Source organism: Tachysurus vachellii, chromosome 8 (assembly GCF_030014155.1).
Source record: "Tachysurus vachellii isolate PV-2020 chromosome 8, HZAU_Pvac_v1, whole genome shotgun sequence".
NCBI lineage: Eukaryota > Metazoa > Chordata > Actinopteri > Siluriformes > Bagridae > Tachysurus > Tachysurus vachellii.
Genome location: NC_083467.1, coordinates 5,785,759 through 5,805,552, shown reverse-complemented (window position 1 = coordinate 5,805,552; position 19,794 = coordinate 5,785,759). Strand labels below are relative to the sequence as shown.

The 19,794-nt window shown below is 37.8% G+C and overlaps 3 non-coding genes across 3 annotated transcripts; all 3 read left to right on the top strand.

The window, feature by feature from the left end:
* Window positions 1–17,689: 17,689 nt before the first annotated feature.
* Window positions 17,690–17,763, top strand: trnat-agu (transfer RNA threonine (anticodon AGU)). The gene has a single exon. It is a non-coding gene; the product is annotated as a tRNA-Thr (tRNA).
* Window positions 17,764–18,016: 253 nt separating this feature from the next.
* On the top strand, window positions 18,017–18,090 carry trnat-ugu (transfer RNA threonine (anticodon UGU)). The gene has a single exon. It is a non-coding gene; the product is annotated as a tRNA-Thr (tRNA).
* A 163-nt stretch (window positions 18,091–18,253) lies between these two features.
* trnat-agu (transfer RNA threonine (anticodon AGU)) lies at window positions 18,254–18,327 on the top strand. Its single transcript has one exon. It is a non-coding gene; the product is annotated as a tRNA-Thr (tRNA).
* The last annotated feature ends 1,467 nt before the right edge of the window (window positions 18,328–19,794 follow it).

Here is a 19,794-nt window from a genome sequence, read left to right as displayed (position 1 = left end):
GATATCTGAAATATTGTTTATTTCTATTGATGTATTTTTAAATCATTTATAATAACCTGAGACATTAAAAGATTGTGTCTACTGTATTTGTACTTGTTAGTGCTATGTTGTTGATGTTGGGTGAAATGTTTAGCTGGCTGTGTGCGTTATGTATTCAACTGTGCAGTGGAGGAAAATTCAAGCTCTCAGTTATGTTTATGCTAAACAGATGTCTTGAACATTTTCATTTATTACCTAAGAATCAATAAACTGCAAATAAATACTTACTTATACATTTGTGGTAGAGATTTACATTAGATAAAAATAACTGAACAAAGACAGGATGTATTTCTGTATGTCTAGAAATCTAAACCACAAATTGAAAAGACATTGTACCTGTAAATGTCAGAGACAGAAGACGATGGAGGCAGATATGAGGTAAACTCACAGAGTTTATTGAAAAGCAGAAGTGGATGAATGAGTGAGGGTAGATAAGTCCGGGTGAAGTTCCAAGACACACACGCTGGGTCACAGGTTGCAAACCAATGATACCTAGATCCTTCTGTGGACGATGAACTTGGGAAACTACTGGTAGAAAAGATAGCGTCAGGTTAGTAGATACAGCATGTAGTTGTAGCTAGCATTTACGAGACCGGACAACGTGTGTGTGTTTGAGAGCATCATTTATGTGGTGAGGTAATGAGGGGTGCCAGGTGCTGGTGACCTTCGACCTCCATCTTTGGGGACCCATGAACGTTCCTCTGGGTCGAACAAGACAAGATATTCTAACCTACCACCCTGGCGCCTGGACTCCAGGAGCTGCCGGACAGTGTACACAACGTAATCCTCTTCGAGAGGATCTCAGCTTTTTGATTAGAATTCAGGTGATGAGGATCTGGTTTGCTGTGTGAGGGGAGAACCTGGCAAATCCGTGACAGTAATTAAGAGCAAACAGCACACAGTTTGTCTAAACAGAAAGCACTCAAAGTCCATAGCATTTTTTTCTTCTTCTTGTTTTTAAATAAAAGCCCATAATCGAGCTACCTGATAAGTAGCTTTTAGGAGCAAAGTACAACCTTGACATTTCCCTAAAGATCTTTATTAATTTAACCCAGTTAGGATTAGTAATAAAGTTGTACTTGGATTTAACCCAGATAGGGATACTAATAAAGTTGTGTGTGAACATGTTCTATCTGTTCATTTGTTGGTTGCATACTTGTACATTTAAAAAAAAAAAAAAAAAAAAAAAACACAAAGTAGAGCACCAGAAGAAAAACTCAAAATCTATATAAATAACATACATGTAAAATTCTAACAGCCTTTGATTTAAACAATAAAAAAAAAAAAAATAATAATTGTTTGATACAGAAGTCCTAAGAGACCATGTGTTCAAGTGTCTGAACATTTACATCATCAACAAACTCTATTCTGTCCTCTTCACCAAATTCACTTTTTAAAGTGCATTTTCTAAAGTGAGGTACACAGCACTTCGTTATCTGAGACTGTTTGTAGTACAGTTCAGAAGTCCTTTATTTTATAATTTCTGTGATTTGTGCTTCTGTGTGAGCTGAATGTTGGGCGATTGTTTGGTTTAAAGCCACATCCTTTAAAGTGACACTGAATTGCTTTGATTAATCAGATTAATTTGAAGGTGAATGAAAAAATGTTTCTCACTACAAATCTCTCAGAGTTCACCCCATTCACAATGGAATGTTGAAAGTTCACTGACTTTGTCAACATTATTGTGTGATTTAGAAAGATGGATCTTAAAGCACCTGCCGTTTAAATACAAGAACAGTTGGAAATAATTTAGTGATGCAGCTGATCTTTGCTTCAAGCAAAGATCAGCTGCATCACTAAATTATTTCCAACTGTTCTTGTTCTTGTTCCAACTGTTCTTCTTCTGAATTTTTCAGCTGTTACACTGAATTAAATCACTGAATCATCCTTGGAAACCTAAAAAAAATAATTGTTACATCACAACGTTATTAAATAAAATGATTACAAGAATACACTTAAAAATGCAATGAATTCAAAAGCCATATTGTACATGTTTAGAGCATTTTTTATGCTTCATTACACATATTTAAGTAATATGTTAAGTTTTGTTATAAAATGTATATTTATGATTGAAAAGGGCATTACTGTGAAAATCAAAACTGTTTTTAAATATTAATTAGATGTTATGACACCCAGAAGTGTCCACAGATTTACTATAGTTAGTAGAGGTTAATGTATTTAGAAATTAGACTATTTTAAGCCTATGGATATTGATTTACGGGCATTATCAATTAACTACAACCTTTATCGTCAATATACCATAAGTGCATAAAAATGGCTATAATACATTTACAAAATAGTTGATCTATGATTTAATGTATAGAATCCATACATTGTGTATGTGACAAAGTGCTATTCCATAAACTTAACTATAGAAATTCATACAATTATCTTTTATGATTGTATTTACTGCAGCATGAGAAACACACCAAGAATAACAGACAGGAGTATAACCTGCTGATGATTTGTCAATGGCAGGACATGAAGTAACAATGAGGGGCAAGTCAGTAAGATAGCTGTAGTATATGACACATAGGCATCATGTGACAAGCCAGAGATTTATCACACTGAAGTAAAAAATGACAAGTCAGCAGTGATGGGGAAGCCCTCTGTTGGTAACTCTAATCATCAGTTTTCAGAGAAGATCAGGAGGTACTTACACTCAAGGTAGTAAGCCAGTACCTTTAGTCAGCATCTGCCATGTACTATGGCTTGTGTCCAAAGGAGGTGGATAAACCAGTAAAAGGATTCACGTAGCCTAAACACACAGATCATTAAGCAATAAGTAACTAGAAGTAAATAAATAAATAAACCAACTTTACTAATGTTTATATTTATAAGCTATATATTTTAATTTATATGATTATATATGTTTAAACTGACAAAAATATCACAGCATTCCATATAATATCATAGATAATTTTGTATGTTTTTTTTTTTTCTTTTTCTTATTAAATGAGATAAAATTGTTAGAGGGTGATTAAGGTGTCATATGTCCAAGTGTCAAGGTGTCATAACGTACCACTTACATGCGTTGGTAAATAATTTAAAAAAGTATATGTTTTATTAATAAAACACCACCATATATTTGTAACTTTCTTTTTCTATATTTTTTGTAACTAGGGGGATCCAGAGTACACTGCATGGTGGATAACTACTATACTGTATGCTATGGGCCTCGACGGTGAGAGCATTTTCATTCAAAAATGTATAATTACATTCACCTTTATATTCTGCAGATTACAAATTAGATAAGTACTTTTAGCCGAACAAGAACATGTACATGAACGGGCTTCATGCTTCCATCAGACAGTGCAGAAGACTGGGGGAAATTGTGACATGCTACATCAGAACACTCATTTAGTGAGAAATGTAAATTTGTTGCAAGCCGAAATGAGCACATAAGAGACAGACTTGTAGAAGGAATCAGAGATAAGGAGCCTTCTAGGAGAATGCAGCTTATGACAGCAAATGACACAACAGGCTGAGGATGTTGTGCAGTGGATTAACCAGGAGGAGGATCAGATAGCAGGGGGCATACAGGAGGTAGCCTCCAGACAGTCATCAAAGGTGGCATATACTGTACAGTAGGCCCTGGTAAAGACATAAAAGAGGACACAGAGTGTGGCTGCTGTGATAAAGGCAGGACACAAAAACATCAAAAAATGTCCAGTTAACGTTAACGTTATCAATTTTGAAACGTTTAAAATGCTTCAGCCGAGCACCGGGCTCAGTCGCCTGAATACAGTTTTAGACAGACCAGGTGGGTCAGGGTATATTCTGGCAAACGGTTTGCCTATTGCATTTTGCAATCAGCATAGCACTGATATATTTTAAATTATCTCAGTGCATGCTGTCTACACCAGTTCTAAAACTGAGGGCTTTCTAAATGTAACCTAATTAACTCTGTTTTGTTTCAGAATGCACATAATTTAAACCCTGTTCCATATAATGCAGAGTACGTGGGTCACAAACTGCATATGGGCCAGAATGAAAAGCTTTGCATGTTTGGTGTGACCCATGTCATATCCACTGATGGCTTTGTTGGACATTCCACCATGCCAATTAAAAACAATTTAACAATTTATTAGTTAATATGCCAAGAAAAAAAATATTTGCCAACAAAGATTTATAACTCGTTGTACAGTAATACAGTTGTCTACAAAATAGTTCAAAATGGCCTCCACCCACTACAACACTAAATAATCATGAGTTTAATGAGGAATAATAATCAAAGGAAATTTGAGTCATATTGGAAATATGAAGAGTTCAGGTGCAAAAGCCTCTAATCCATTTGGATTTTTTTTTTTAATAAAATGAGCATTTTTCTTAGGTGCCAATGTTTATGTTCAGATTATTCACTTTAATGGCAATAAAAATAACCCATTCCATGCCATTAAAGTGGAATTAATGGACAGAACAAAGGAGCCTGAGAAAATGCCCATTTCAGAAGAAAATTTTAAACACCACTTACAGGCTTTTGCATCTAAACACTTAAAATGAAATTTTAGGTCTTCATCCCTGGGCTGAGGAAAAACAACTGTGGCCACATGCCTGTGTTCTATATTAGGGTACTGTATAACAGTTGAAACCTGTTTATAGACATGGAATAAGCAGCTTATAATAAGGACATAGACAAGCAAGACAAAGAAATCTATTATGATAAGGAGGAATCCTTATTTCCCAACACTAAATGCAAGTTCATTTATTGCTGTTCATTTATTGCAAGTTCATTTATTGCATTTATTTGAACAGCTATTCAGGTGTTCAAATTATGCAGACTGCTTTTACGAACATTTGTGAAAGAATGAGTTGCTCTCAGGAGCTCAGTGAATTCCAGCATGGTACCTTGACAGGATGCCACCTGTGCCATGTGCACCTGCCACCTGCGCCATGTGCAATAATTTCCTCACTACTAAATATTCCACAGTAAACTGTTAAAGGTGTTATAACAAAGTGGAAGCGATCGGGAATGACAGCAACTCAGCCAAGTGATAGAACCTGTAAAACCACAGAGCGGGTCAGAGGATGCTGAGACACATAGTGCACAGAGGTCATCAACTTTCTGCAGGGTCAATAGCGACAGTCCTCCAAACTTCATGCGGCCTTCAGATTAGCTCAAGAACAGTGCACAGAGAGCTTCATGGTCAATCAGCTGCATCCAAACCTTACATCAGCAAGTGCAATGCAAAGCATGGGATGCAGTGGTGTAAAGCATGCCGCCACTGGACTCTAGAGCAGTGAAGACTAGTTCTCTGGAGTGACTTATTACGCTTCACTGTCTCGCAATCCTATAGACAAGCCTGGTTTGGGGGTTACCAGGGGAACGGTACTTGTCTGCATTGTGCCAAGTGTAAAGTTTGGTGGAGGGGGATTATGTGGGGTTGTGTTTAAGTAGTTGGGCTCAGCCCCTTAGCTCTAGTGAAAGGGACACTTAATGCTTCAGCATACCAAGACATTTTGGACAGTTTCATGCTACCTACTTTGTCGGAGCAGATTGGGGACGGCCCGTTCCTGTTCCAACATGAATGAGCACAAGTGCAGAAAGCAAGATCCATAAAGACTTGGATGAGTGAGTTTAGTGTGGAAGAACTCGACCGTCCTGCACAAGAGTCCTGACTTCAACCCGATAGAACACATTTGGGATGAATTAGATCAGAGACTGTAATCCAGGCCTTCTTGTCCAACATCAGTGTCTGACCTCACAAATGCGCTTCTGGAGAAATGGTCAAAAATTCTCACAAACACACTCTTAAACCTTGTGAAAAGCCTTATTATATATATATATTTTGTTATTATAACAAATGTCAAAGTATCCTCTCTCAACTAGATACTTAAATACATTCATAATAAAATTGTATGCAAATACCTTTTAGTAAAAGGCAATCAGTTTTAGTAAAATATGTAAATTTTAATAATCAATCATTCTTATTATTAAACATATTCTATTTTAGGCTAAATGAAAAGAAATATGTAAATGGGAAATATGTAACACTAAATATATTTTTATATTTATATTTTGGTATTTATTCATGCATGGCATAAAAGACAGTTCATGTAAACTTACCCATAATAAAACTGCTCTGCAAAAATCATTAAAAAACATGTCTTTGGGAAAACCATTATAACAGGATGTTTGTAGCATGTCATCTCCATGTTACACCACCTGGCTGTTACGCAGTTCAGAAAACATGCAAAAGGTGCTTAAAATGACAACTAAAAAAAAAATACTAAAAGAGTGTATGTACTGTACAGAAGCTTTAATGAAGCACAGCAATAACAACAATGACAAAACCCTCAAAATTGACATTCTGAAAGCTGGTTGGTATTTGGAGACTCTGGAAAATGCTGGAACTCGCTGGCAGGCTCCCAGGTGTCATCCCAAGTTTTGCCACTGCAAAGTATCATAAGTGCACGTTATTGGAACACAGAACAAAAATCAAGATTATCAAGATCAAGTGAGTGCATCTTGCTCCGACTTCTATTCATCATTGTTCTCCTGTTCTTCATATTTAATACTGCTCTTCTCCTTCTCACTGCTCTAATCTTCCTCATCCATTTTAGCATCAATGTTCTGGGGTCTCATTTATAAAACTGTGCGTAGGATCCCTACTAAAAGTATACGTACGCCCAAAAGCCAAAAACGGCGTACGCCAAAAAAAATTCTGATTTATAAAACCGTGCGTACGCACTTCTCTAAGCAATGTTCCCTTTATAAATCACAAATCACCCGCAGATGTGCGTACGTGAAATCCCGCCCTGTACACGCCCATTTTTAAACATAAATAGTCAATGCAAATCACTGCGCGGGCACGAGAGTGGACCTCATTATAATGAGTTTTCTCTGCGCTCTGCAGGTTTAAAAATGGGTTGAGGAGCCAGCGTCTCAGGGGGTAGCCACTGTCGCCTGCATGTTATAATTATATTAAAAGCAACATTGTTATAATTATATTAAAAACAAAATTGTTACAGTTACTACTTTTTAATATTGTTAAACTCACCAAGAAGCCAGCCATCACGTACAGTAAAGCATTTAGTCTGTTCCATACACTGCTATGTGTCAAGATAAAGGAATCATGTGTTGAACCAGGCCAGCGTGCCACAATGTTTGTGAGGGTCATGTTGGAGTCACATATGATTAGCACATTAATAGAATGCACATGCTTTCTATTAACATAAGCAAATTCATTTTCAGATGTGAACTTATAGCAACATGAGCGCAGTCAATTGCGCCGATTACATTTGGGAAAGCAGACATTGCTGCAAATTGCATTTTAATTTCAGCCTGTTCTCGCACAGTGTAGGGGAACCTGACGTAGCGACTATCCATATTAAGTATACCATTCAAAACGACAGATATTATGGCACTCAGGGACGGCTGTGATATACCAGAATTATTTCATATACAAAAAGGTCTTAGAGACAAAGTTGAGGATTACTTATAGTTTTTTTTTTATATAAATAATTTACCTGTCTGCCAATTCGCGCTGGAAACAGCCGGTTGCCAAGAACCCCAGAGTGGTGAGGACTTGTATTTGGACTGGGATGGCATGGTTCCGGCGTGTTGCCCTCTCTAATACTAGACCCAATTCAGCACATAGATCTAAGAGCACAGCTCAAGGGAATCTAAATCGGCTTATTAGCCAGTCATCATCATGGTCCCTGAAAACTCGTTCTCTCCTTATTCTGCCATTGGCGTAATCCTCCAACAGTGCCAGCAGTGCTATCATGAAGCATTACATACCCGGGTCACCGAAGGATTTATATGTTTCTAGCAATTAGACTGATCGTTAACACCTTGACAAAATCACAGAATTAATTTGTGGGCGAAAATTTAAGACGTAAATGTTATAGTGAACACATGCTTCTTCATGACGGTTTTGTAATGAACAACGTAATAGTTAGGACCGATGATGAGTAGCGATTGTGCTTCATGACTGTATTTGCAGACTTTGACATTTTATGATATATGTACATTAAGGAAAATATTTCGATTTTACACTGTGTTCTGCAGTTCTCTAATAAAAGGGTATTTCATGCTATCTTGTATCACATGTAGTCGCGCCTTCTCCTCCTGCGCTCCCGTTGTGGACAATGTGACTGTAAGGCAGCGCTGATTATTCATTCATTCATTCATCCATCTTCTACCGCTTATCCGAACTACTCGGGTCACGGGGAGCCTGTGTCTATCCTCAGGCGTCATTGGGCATCAAGGCAGGATACACCCTGGACGGAGTAGCGCTGATTATTATTATTGTTTTATTTTTAATACATTTTGAATTACGTTTGGATTTTACTAGATGTATATAGCCTAAAACAATCGGCACAAATAACACTGTTGGATTCAATCCTCATGATAATGTGGATATAACGTATGAAATGGGGTGAAAATTAAATGTCATTAATTCTTATAATCGAGAAAGAGGGGTAGCCACTGTCGCCTGCAGGTTATAATTATATTAAAAGCAACATTGTTACAGTTTCTACTTTTTAATTAATAATTATTGAAGCTGTTTAAGCAGTCACTGGATAGGGCACTGGACATATTGGACATATAACATATTGTTTTATTATCTTTAAAAGCCAGAATCAGTCACCAAGACAAACAAGCAGCCTAATAAAAGACATTTTACCTCATTTGTTCTTTTCCCGGTTATTTTATCAAATAGGAAGATCTTCTGCCTACTACATTTTCGGCAACCTTAATGATCAAAACACAAAGAACGTTTATTAAGCAATGAATGTCAAGTTTCAGTTGAATCTCAAGTTAATAGTTATCATTTCACTTGTGAGGTGATCTGTGGTCCTGTCCATTTGTGTCCAAATGACTTTGCCCCTGCTTTTTGTCAATCAAGCAAAACGTACTGGGCTGGGTTTTCCAAAGCCCTCTTAGCTTAAGTCAGTGATTGACATTAACCACAGCCCTTGGACATTGGACACGTAAAGACAGCTGAATAACTAAAAAGAGCAAAATATTGTTTATTGGCTACCAATAACCTGATGACCCGAATAAATCTAATCTGCATGAAGTCAGCTTTGTCAGAGAGCTAATTTATTAATAGTGTGGATTACAATACACCAATGCCAAAAATCTTACCTTTTCTTCCCTTCTTCACATATGAGCCCTCCTGACTCAAGGACTGGGATGTGGAAGATGGAGCAGTTGGAGAACAAGACTGTGGAAGGGAGAGATCTGTGGTGATAAAAGATGGAGGAGAGACAGTGGTGGCAGAAGGTGCCAGTGAACCGATTAAGGTTTTTGTCCTTTTCCTCCTCTGTTGCAAAGACCTAGAATATGGCAGTGAAGGTGAAGGAGAAGAAGAGTGTGAAGTTAGAACAGCTGAGGAAGTAGTAGAGGAGATAGGAGAGAGAGAATTTGGAGAACATGGGGAAGAGAGAGAAACAAGGTTGAGTGTATATATAGTCTCGGACTTCTTTGTAAGGCTTTCCGGCTGCTCCACGGTGAGGCTCTCCGACTGCTCCACGATGAGGATCATCGGCTGCTCCACGGTGAGGCTCTCTGACTGCTCCACAGTGAGGCTTTCTGACTGCTCCACAGTGAGGCTCTCCGACTGCTCCACCGTGAGGCTCCCCGACTGCTCCACCGTGAGGCTCTCCGACTGCTCCACCGTGAGGCTCTCCGACTGCTCCACCGTGAGGCTCTCCGACTGCTCCACCGTGAGGCTCTCCGACTGCTCCACCGTGAGGCTCTCCGACTCCAAAATGGAACTGTTGCACTGCTCCTGACTGGGGCTTTTGTGCTGCTTTGCTATGGGGATGTCATTGTCCAGCTGCTGTGCTGTGGAGGTTGCTTTAATACAAGTTTACATTAATTTCATATCTGTACATATCACAAACAAAACAAAAAAAAAACACATGTATTTTAAATACTAATTATTTCTGGACAAAAATCTTGCTCCTACCCTTAGTCAAGATAAATTCATACGCTGTCCTCATCTTATTTAAAAAATTTCTTGTGGCAGGAGTGGGGAGCAGATGGGTGATTATATCTGCAACCCACCTATTTGAATTCTTTTTATCTTGTTTGTCAATAAATAAAATAGGCTTATTTGAGAAAAGACTTGAGAAAAAGTTTAACCATTGCCAACATGACTGATTCATTATTTGACAGAGAACACAACTTATTGTTTCTCTTTAACACAACTTAAACATAAAGATAAGTTTTATTTCATACAAAGAAGACTAAGTTAAATAGGTTTATGAAGGCCACATCATACTGGTACTAGACTATAATATTCACTAAATGACAAACATAGGCACTTTAAATAACAAGTGAAAAACTAGAATTTTTACTTACCGCAATACGGGCTGAATCAATTATACGCCCAGCACTTCTGCTTTTCATGACAGACTGTCCCCACTGCCTATCCAGTGACACCACTTTGTCTTTTATTTTTTGTTTAGAGGACAGACTTTCAAAGCAGACATGACAAGTTTTCCTGCTTGCCTGATTGGGAGTCTGGCAAGATGGGCAGGGCCTGAATTTTGGCCTAGTCATAATTTGACAAGAAATATACAGAAATATACACAGAAATATACAGAAAGATAGACAGATATGACATCTACAGATGTAAACAGTGAGAGAGAGACAGAGAGAGAGAGAGAGAGAGAGAGAGAGAGAGAGAGAGGGAGAGCAGGTTAACAAGACAGACGTGGCTCTTAAAAGTGCCCTTTGCTATTGTGTGTATGTGTGTTTGTGGGTGTGTGTGCGGTGGGGGGATTAAAATAAAAGAGGAATGTTTGAAGCTGGCAAATCTGAAGGACCTGATGAGTGAAAAAAAAAAGATTTAGAATTCAGAATTGAAAACCTTACATTTTTACGAGTTTTTTCTTCATCAGTGTTGGCAGATGACCTACACCCTAACCCTAGATGACCTACACCAGGGGTCACCAACCTTTTTGAAACTGAGAGCTGCTTCTTGGGTACTGTACCTATTAATGTGAAGGGTTACCAGATTGATACACACAGTTTTCAGTTTGATCTGAAATAACAAATTTGTTAAATTTTCCTTTTATTATATGTTATTATTAATAATTAATGATATTCATCTATTAATCAACAATGATTAATTGTTGATTAATAATTAATCAACAATGATTTAACAAAGTAGGAAACAGATATTTTTAGAAAAGTGGGCTACTCATGTGGTCCTTGCGGACTACCTGGTGCCTGAGGGCACCATGTTGGTGACCCCTGAACACCCTAACCCTAACCCTAGATGACTAACCCTAACCTAACCTTCTTTAGACAAGAACACTTAATTTGCTTTATCATATTATAAATATGTGATGCTCCACAATATTGTTTTTTTTTTTTATTAATTAATTGCAAAAATTCATTTGTATTGTTATTGCTAAGATTTGTGTATTTTCTAGAGTTTTTTGTGTGGATTTGTGAACAATTAGTGGAAAACACACCAATCTGGCAACAATGTTCCTCATCTGAACATTTATAAATGGCTAAGGTAATAAAATGCTACTGCCAGTTTGGTAACTAAAAACACACAATTTCCAAATATCATACAATCTCCTCTATTTCCTTGCATGATTAAATGTGGAAAAATAAACAAACTTGAATGTAATTAGCTATATTAGCCTACCTACTACACATTTGGTGCAGCAAGTTATATTTTTATAATGTCTGCTGTGACTTACTGCATCACGAAACTGCTACCTTTCACTTCTACAGCTTCTAAACACAACTTCTTCACCTGATTGAACAGTTTTTGTTCCAAAAATTATAGGTATTGTTCCCGATTATATTAATGAACTGTTCTACTTACCGAGTGGAAAATCGCAATGGAGCATGGGATCTCCATACAATGACGTCAGCGCCACTGATGAATTTATAAATAAATAAATAAATAAATAAATAAATAATAAAAAGTCCTAATAAATAAATAAATAAATAAATAAATAGAATAGAATAGAATAGAATAGAATAGAATAGAATAGAATAGAATAGAATAGAATAACCGTGGTGAGGGAAGATGCAGGTAGTTGGTGAGAAAGAGGCAGTTTTAGAGGCGTGAATAAAAACACGACCTGGGGTCTCATTTATAAAACTGTGCGTAGGATCCCTACTAAATGTTTACGTACGCCCAAAAGCCAAAAATGGCGTACGCCAAAAAAAATTCAGATTTATAAAACCTTGCGTACGCACTTCTCTAAGCAATGTTCCCTTTATAAATCACAGATCACCCGCAGATATGTGATATACCAGACCTACAGTATAGGGTGAGATGATAGATTCCAATAGAATTATTTCATATACAAAAAGGTCTTAGAGACAAAGTTGGGGATTACTTATAGTTCTTTTTATATAAATAATTTACCTGTCTGCCAATTCCCGCTGGAAACAGCCGGTTGCCAAGAACCCCAGAGTGGTGAGGACTTGGATGGCATGGTTCCGGCGTGTTGCCCTCTTTAATACTGGACCCAATTCAGCACATAGATCTAAGAGCACAGCTCTAGGGAATCTAAATCGGCTTATTAGCCAGGAAATCATCATGGTCCCTGAAAACTCGTTCTCTCCTTATTCGGACATTGGCGTAACCCTCCAACAGTGCCAGCAGTGCCATCATGAAGCATTACATACCCGGGTCACCGGAGGATTTATATGTTTCTAGCAATTAGACTGATCGTTAACACCTTGACAAAATCACAGAATTAATTTGTGGGCGAAAATTTAAGACGTACAGTAAATGTTATAGTGAACACATGCTTCTTCATGACGGTTTTGTAATGAACACCGTAATAGTTAGGACCGATGATGAGTAGCGATTGTGCTTCATGACTGTATTTGCAGACTTTGACATTTTATGATAGCTATATGTCCATTAAGGAAAATATTTCGTTTTTACACTGTTCTGCAGTTCTCTAATAAAAGGGTATTTCATGCTATTTTGTATCACATGTAGTCGCGCCTTCTCCTCCTGCGCTCCCGTTGTGGACAATGTGACTGTAAGGCAGCACTGATTATTCATTCATTCATTTATTCATTCATTCATTCATCTTCTACCGCTTATCCGAACTACTCGGGTCACGGGTACTTCTACCTGTGCCTATCCTCAGGCGTCATTGGGCATCAAGGCAGGATACACCCTGGACGGAGTAGCGCTGATTATTATTATTATTTTATTTTTAATACATTTTGAATTACGTTTGGATTTTACTAGATGTATATTGCCTAAAACAATCGGCACAAATAACACTGTTGGATTTAATCCTTATGATAATGGGTATATAATGTATGAAATGGGATGAAAATTAAATGTCATTAATTCTTATAATCGTTCTTCTCACATGTATTTTCTACAATCTAACTTCAGTTCACGACCTCACCATCTGTGTCGCCAATTCCCTTTGTCTCCAGAATGTGCGTACGCACGTCTCAAAGTTTGCTTAAAGGTGCGCACATTTTCCCGTCAAGTTTGTTTTTTATAGATCACAACCTTTGCACGAAAACTGGCGTACGCACGTTTCCAGCCCCATTTTGTGCGTACGCACGCTTTATAAATGAGAACCCTGGATTGAGTAGCCCTGCCATAATTAATTTATAGCAAGCTATTTTTTTTTTATTCTTATTTATCGTAGTCCCGATCCCGTTCATAAGACATAACGGACTGCAGTCTGATTCCCCAACACGTCACAATTCAACGCCGCAGGTTCCGGTTCAGAGATCTACAGAAGTCTATGGGAACCCCTGCACGTTGAAAAATGACGCTAAAGGGATACCCAGTGCGTCAAAATGTGACTCTAGGGGATCCTGACCAAACGTCCATATGTTACGAGTTGGGAGTGAGAACGTGTTGATTAAATATAGTAATACCAACAAATGACTTCCGGGGCTCCATGAGGGAAGCAGCATATACATCATACAAAATGATGGTTTTTGAAAGATATATATATATATATATATATATATATATATATATATATATATATATATATATATATATATATTAGAGATAAGCCGGATACTCGGCTGAAACGAGCACACAGTTGAGCCAGAACATGTTAGAATCACACTCTGTGTTTTCTTTAACACCACACAGACTAATTAATCACTATATATAAATATTTCTGATATAATCAACAATAATGTTAACTCACCTAGTGAAAACCACAGACACATGAATATAACAGTGAACATGATGAATGGTTTTATCTGAATATAAATATTCTTTCTGTATATGTTAACATCATAAAGGTTCCCACAGCATCACATGACAGTGTCACTAATGTTACTGACAGACTGTAGATTTATACTGAAGCATCTTGGCTTTACATTCAGCCTCAAATGTCATAAACTCAAATTGTAACAGAAATAATATAATATTGAAAAATAATATTTCTATTCTGTAAAAATTTAATATACTTAAATGATGTTTGCTGCTTTATCAGACTCTGCTCTATTCTACACATCTCCATAAATATATATTTTAAAGTGATGTCGCTGTATTAGGGGCTTCAGAATCATCAGAAAAATCTGTGATAATGTGTGATAGTCATGATAAATGTTATAGTAAATCTTAAGTATTAAAAGCATAATTTTGGTGATTTATTTATTGACTATCTAAAAACAAATCCTGTTCTTTTAATAATGTTTAATACATATGGTGGCCCAGAAGGACCAGGCACAAAAAAAAAACATGTCAACTGTAAAAACAAATCATACAAACAACAGCAACAAAATAAGGAGCAACTTTAAATAAAAGCTACCAAAGGAGATAATTAACGTTCTGGATAGAGATGAGCCGGATACTCGGCTGAAACGAGTATCCGGTACGGATAAAGCACTTCTGCCGAGTACGAGTATTATACGAGTAATACGAGTCAATATCTGTGCTCGGATTGAATGAAAATCATCATTGGGTAGCTGATTGTGTCAGCGTTCTGTGATAGGCCAGTCACAGCGCCCCTCCCCTACACACATACAGATGTATTGTGTTGCTGTGTCTCACTCTGCTCACTCACAGTCACACACAGAACAGCTCTCTGTCTCTCCCTCAGTCACTCGGGTTCGCGGGCCTTTTCCGTTAACGTTTAGGGTTTCTTCAGCTTTTTACTTCGGGTTGTAACGTTAATAATACGTACTTACTAACCAGTAGAGTTCTGGTAAACGTGGGTTCGTTCAGACGTGGTGCTTGCTTGGTAGAATGCGACTCGCATTGCGTCTCTGCCTGTCGGAGATTTTTTTTCTTTTTTAAACCTTCAGCTGTCTCTAACCAGTAACCAGACACTGAGTGTCTGACATGTTTTTGTTGTATTTCATAAAAACATAAAGGTAGTAAGCTAGTGTTATAACTATTACAAATTAATCATTTCCTGTTAAAGCCCTGCCCATTTCAAGACAAGCCCCGCCTACTTCCCCACCCACTCCGAGTACGGATACGGATACAGATAATTCATATGGTTAACAGATACGGACACAGATACAGATAATGCTGTACTCGCTCATCCCTAATAAACAACAATCAGAAAAATTAACCAATCACTAAAGAGCATTCATGTAAGTATATCTGAAAATAGCCCAAATTAAATCAGTCATCAATTTTCTTAAATGGGATTATCAGATGACCAAGAAATTGACAACAAATACAAATATTGTCTCATTCAGAAGTTATCTTATCAAAGTAGATTAAGATTAACACATTGAACGCTGTCAAACAAAGGCTAGGCTAATAGCTAAAGGCTGTCATCACAAAAATTCCATTCAATCAAAGCTCTGAATAAACTTATCACAAATATATGAAAATATGTATCATCAAGTATTATGTAAAGAAGATTAACTTACAGATGATGCTTTTACAAACGCAAAACAAAGGATGGCATCTGAAGATTAAGGAGCTGACTGCATGGGAAATGTGACCACTTATTTTTTCTGGAGAACTGCAACTAGGGGGCACCAAAACTACATAACTATACATACAATACAAGTGACAAGTAAACTTGGAGCAGAACACACAAATTAAAAAACTCATGAAGTCATACCTTATAATTATTCACCTTTGTTTTTGTAAAATTTCTAGTTACAGAGTGAAAGTAGTAATAGCGTTATTCTGCCCCCTAGCGGATTAACAGAGTCACACTTTCTTGGTGTCATGATTAGATCTTCAGTATCACATTAGTGCTTGGATTGTCACTTCTGAACCAGAAGACGAGTTGACCGTCTCCATTTTGTTGGAAAAACTCATTATAGTTTGTGGGCTAATTAAATGTAAAATGATTGTTTTTTTAAGCCAATACTACATTAAATAGTGAATTATCTTCCTTGTTAATTTCCCCTCTGTGTAATGTCATTGTTGTCAGCGTTAGTCTTGACAGCTAAATTGCATTTAATTTAGTCTTAGCTTTTTGAGAAACATATATAAAACATATTGTTGTGCATGCACACATGTATATACCACAAAAACTACAGGCACATCACAGACACACACTGTCACACACATTCACACTTTAACACAATAAGAAACTAAGATTGTGTGCTACTGATCTCTGTCTCTATTATCTTCATCCATGACCCGACACATGACTCAAGCTCAGACAAAATAAAAATAATTTCACACAAAATAAACATGTATAGAAAGCATTATTTACTAATAAGGAATGATTATATAGGTGCTGTACATTGCAGTACCCTAGCTGTCGTTTTGCCGAAGTCATGAGTGTTCGTTTCAGTGCCAAAGAAATTGCAGATCTGATTACTTCAGCTGTCCTGGAGGAAGAAGATGGGGAAGAGTACAATCCAGTAAGTTATTCCTCATCTTCAGATGAAACTTTTTAGGTCAAAGAACAGCAAAATATTATAGTCTACTTTACCATATGACAACCAGGGTAGAATAGTGGCAGAAAATGTCTTGATGATGACCCCAGGGACAACAAGATATGCTGTTTCCCATGTCCAGTACATTGTCTCAACATTTGTTATGGTCATTACACCAGCTTATGTATTCAATCAGGGCTGCTAATCCTAGCTGGTGTGTATAGATCCTCAGGTGTAGATACATCTAGTCTCTGGGATGCAGAGAGTGGAAGAGAGCAATTTTCGTGCCACAGTGTTTCTGAAGGTCTTTCTCACTTTTTCAAGAATGTTACAGTTTGATAACCATGAGTAAAGACCTGCAAGATGAGTGATAGACAAACTGGCTGCAATAAGAGAGTTCTAGGAGAAGTGAATGGAGCACCTGCTGTAGCTCTACAACCCTGGGCATGAAGTGACAGTGGATGAGCAGTTGGTTCCATTCAGAGGTAAAAAAGTAAATTTTTATTTTCATATCTGTAAAGTATTTTTTATTATATATATATATGTGTGTGTGTGTCAGTATCCTAGGCACTTGCATGTTCATCACAGATGATAGTATGGGAGGCAGCTTGGGACTTGTGTTGCTGTGGCTTAGCTGGTGAAAGCGCCTGTCTAGTAAACAGGAGCTCCTTGGTTCAAATCCCATTAGTGCCTGACTTGTAGTGCCTTGTGTGTGTGTGTATGCATAGGAAATCCCTTTATGCCAGCAAGATGGCCCCTGAGCAACCATGTAAATTTCATGGTCTAAGTCAATGCAGTGATGAGATTAAAGGCTTGTATGTTCATCACAGATTATAGTATGGAACAATATTTTAGACCTGTGGTGCTGTGGCTTAGTTGGTGAAAGTGCCTGTCTAGTAAACAGGAGATCCTGGGTTCAAATCCTAGCCGTTCCTGACTTGTCTTGGTATGCAGAGGAAATCCCTTTAACCCCTTTATTACACTCTGCGATAAAACACCAGCCAGCAAGATTACCTCTGAGCAACATTAATTCATTCATTCATTCATTTTCTACCGCTTATCCGAACTACCTCGGGTCACGGGGAGCCTGTGCCTACCTCTGAGCAACAATGCACTGCAAATGTCAGTATCCTAGGCACTTGCATGTTCATCACAGATGATAGTATGGGTAAGGCACTTGGGACCTGTGGTGCTGTGGCTTAGCTGGTGAAAGCGCCTGTCTTGTAAACAGGAGATCCTGGGTTCAAATCCCAGCAGTGTCTACCTTGTCCGGCTATGTAGAAGAACTCCCTTTAACCCCTTTATTACACTCTGCGATAAAACACCAGCCAGCAAGATTGCCTCTGCGCAGCAATGCACTGTAAATTTCAGGGTCTTAGGCATTGCAGTGATGAGATAAAAAGCTTGTACAGTATGTGTGTCACAGGTGCTGTGGCTTAGTTGGTGACAGCGCCTCTTTAGTAAACAGGAGATCCTGGGTTCAAATCCCAGCAGTGCCTGACTTGTGTGGGTATGCAGAAGAAATCCCTTTAACCCCTTTACGCCAGCAAGATGGCCCCTGAGCAACAATGCACTGTAGATTTCAGGGTCTAATCATTGCAGTGATGAGAATAAAAGCTTGTATGTTCATCACAGATGATAGTACATATGTGAGAATATTTGCCCTCTAGATATGAATCTTGGGTAAAAGAGTTACCGGACCCAAAGAGACCCACATGCTCACACTCGCGTCCCGTTGCTAATGCTCACAGCATTTCAGCCTGTTGCTGAAATAGCTCAGCTGGGAGAGTGTTAGACTGAAGATCTGAAGATCCTGGGTTTGGGCAATTGGTTTGCTTCTAGAGAGGTGGTGTATGTTTGTATCATTGGCTAGGGAGTGCCGATGAACTTTGCAAAGCCCTTGTGGCTTTGGATCTTGGTGTTCTTGACAAGACCATTTTTAAGCCTGTTTGGTAAAGGAATTGTGCCAGAAAGCTACATTTAAAGAGCCTGTGATTTTCAAATCTATCCCTGGATCTAGGTGTTTTACAAGGGTGTACTGACTTAGGACCTGCTTAAGCGCGTTTGCTTTAGGAAGTGTGCATGGTACAGTCTTTGTACACAGGCCCCTCCTGAGCCTGGGTTTACATGCAGGTACTGTGGCACAGTGGTTTTTCCAACCGATATAGTGGTTACACCTCACAAAAGGGAGAAGCACTTCAAAGTTTTCTTCCAGAAAGCCACACTGGACTGTAACTAAAGAGACAGCTGTTGTGTTCCGTTTGAAACCAAAAAATTTAGATGGTTTATATTTATTATTACACTAAAACTTCATAACATAATTGTTCTGCTCCAAGTTTACTTGTTACTTGTATTGTATGTATAGTTATGTAGTTTTGGTGCCCCCTAGGGGCAGTTCTCCAGAAAGAATAAGTGGTCACGTTTCCCATGCAGTCAGCTCCTTAATCTTCAGATGCCATCCTTTGTTTTGCGTTTGTAAAAGCATCATCTGTAAGTTAATTCTTCTTTACATAATACTTGATGATACATATTTTCATATATTTGTGATAAGTTTATTCAGAGCTTTGATTTAATGGAATTTTTGTGATGACAGCCTTTAGCTATTAGCCTAGCCTTTGTTTGACAGCGTTCAATGTGTTAATCTTAATCTACTTTGATAAGATAACTTCTGTATGAGTCAATATTTGTATTTGTTGTCAATTTCTTGGTCATCTGATAATCCCATTTAAGAAAATTGATCACTGATTTAATTTGGGCTATTTTCAGATATACTTACAGGAATGCTCTTTAGTCATGGGTTAATTTTTCTGATTGTTGTTTATTTGCTGTTTTACTCTTAATTCATAATGTACCTGGCATTTATTAAAGGTCAAAGACTAAGATGAATCCTGACTCGTCTGTACTTTATGGATGGATTTTGGCTGGCTGTTAAATTGCATTGGTAGATGCAAGGAGAACAGTACAAT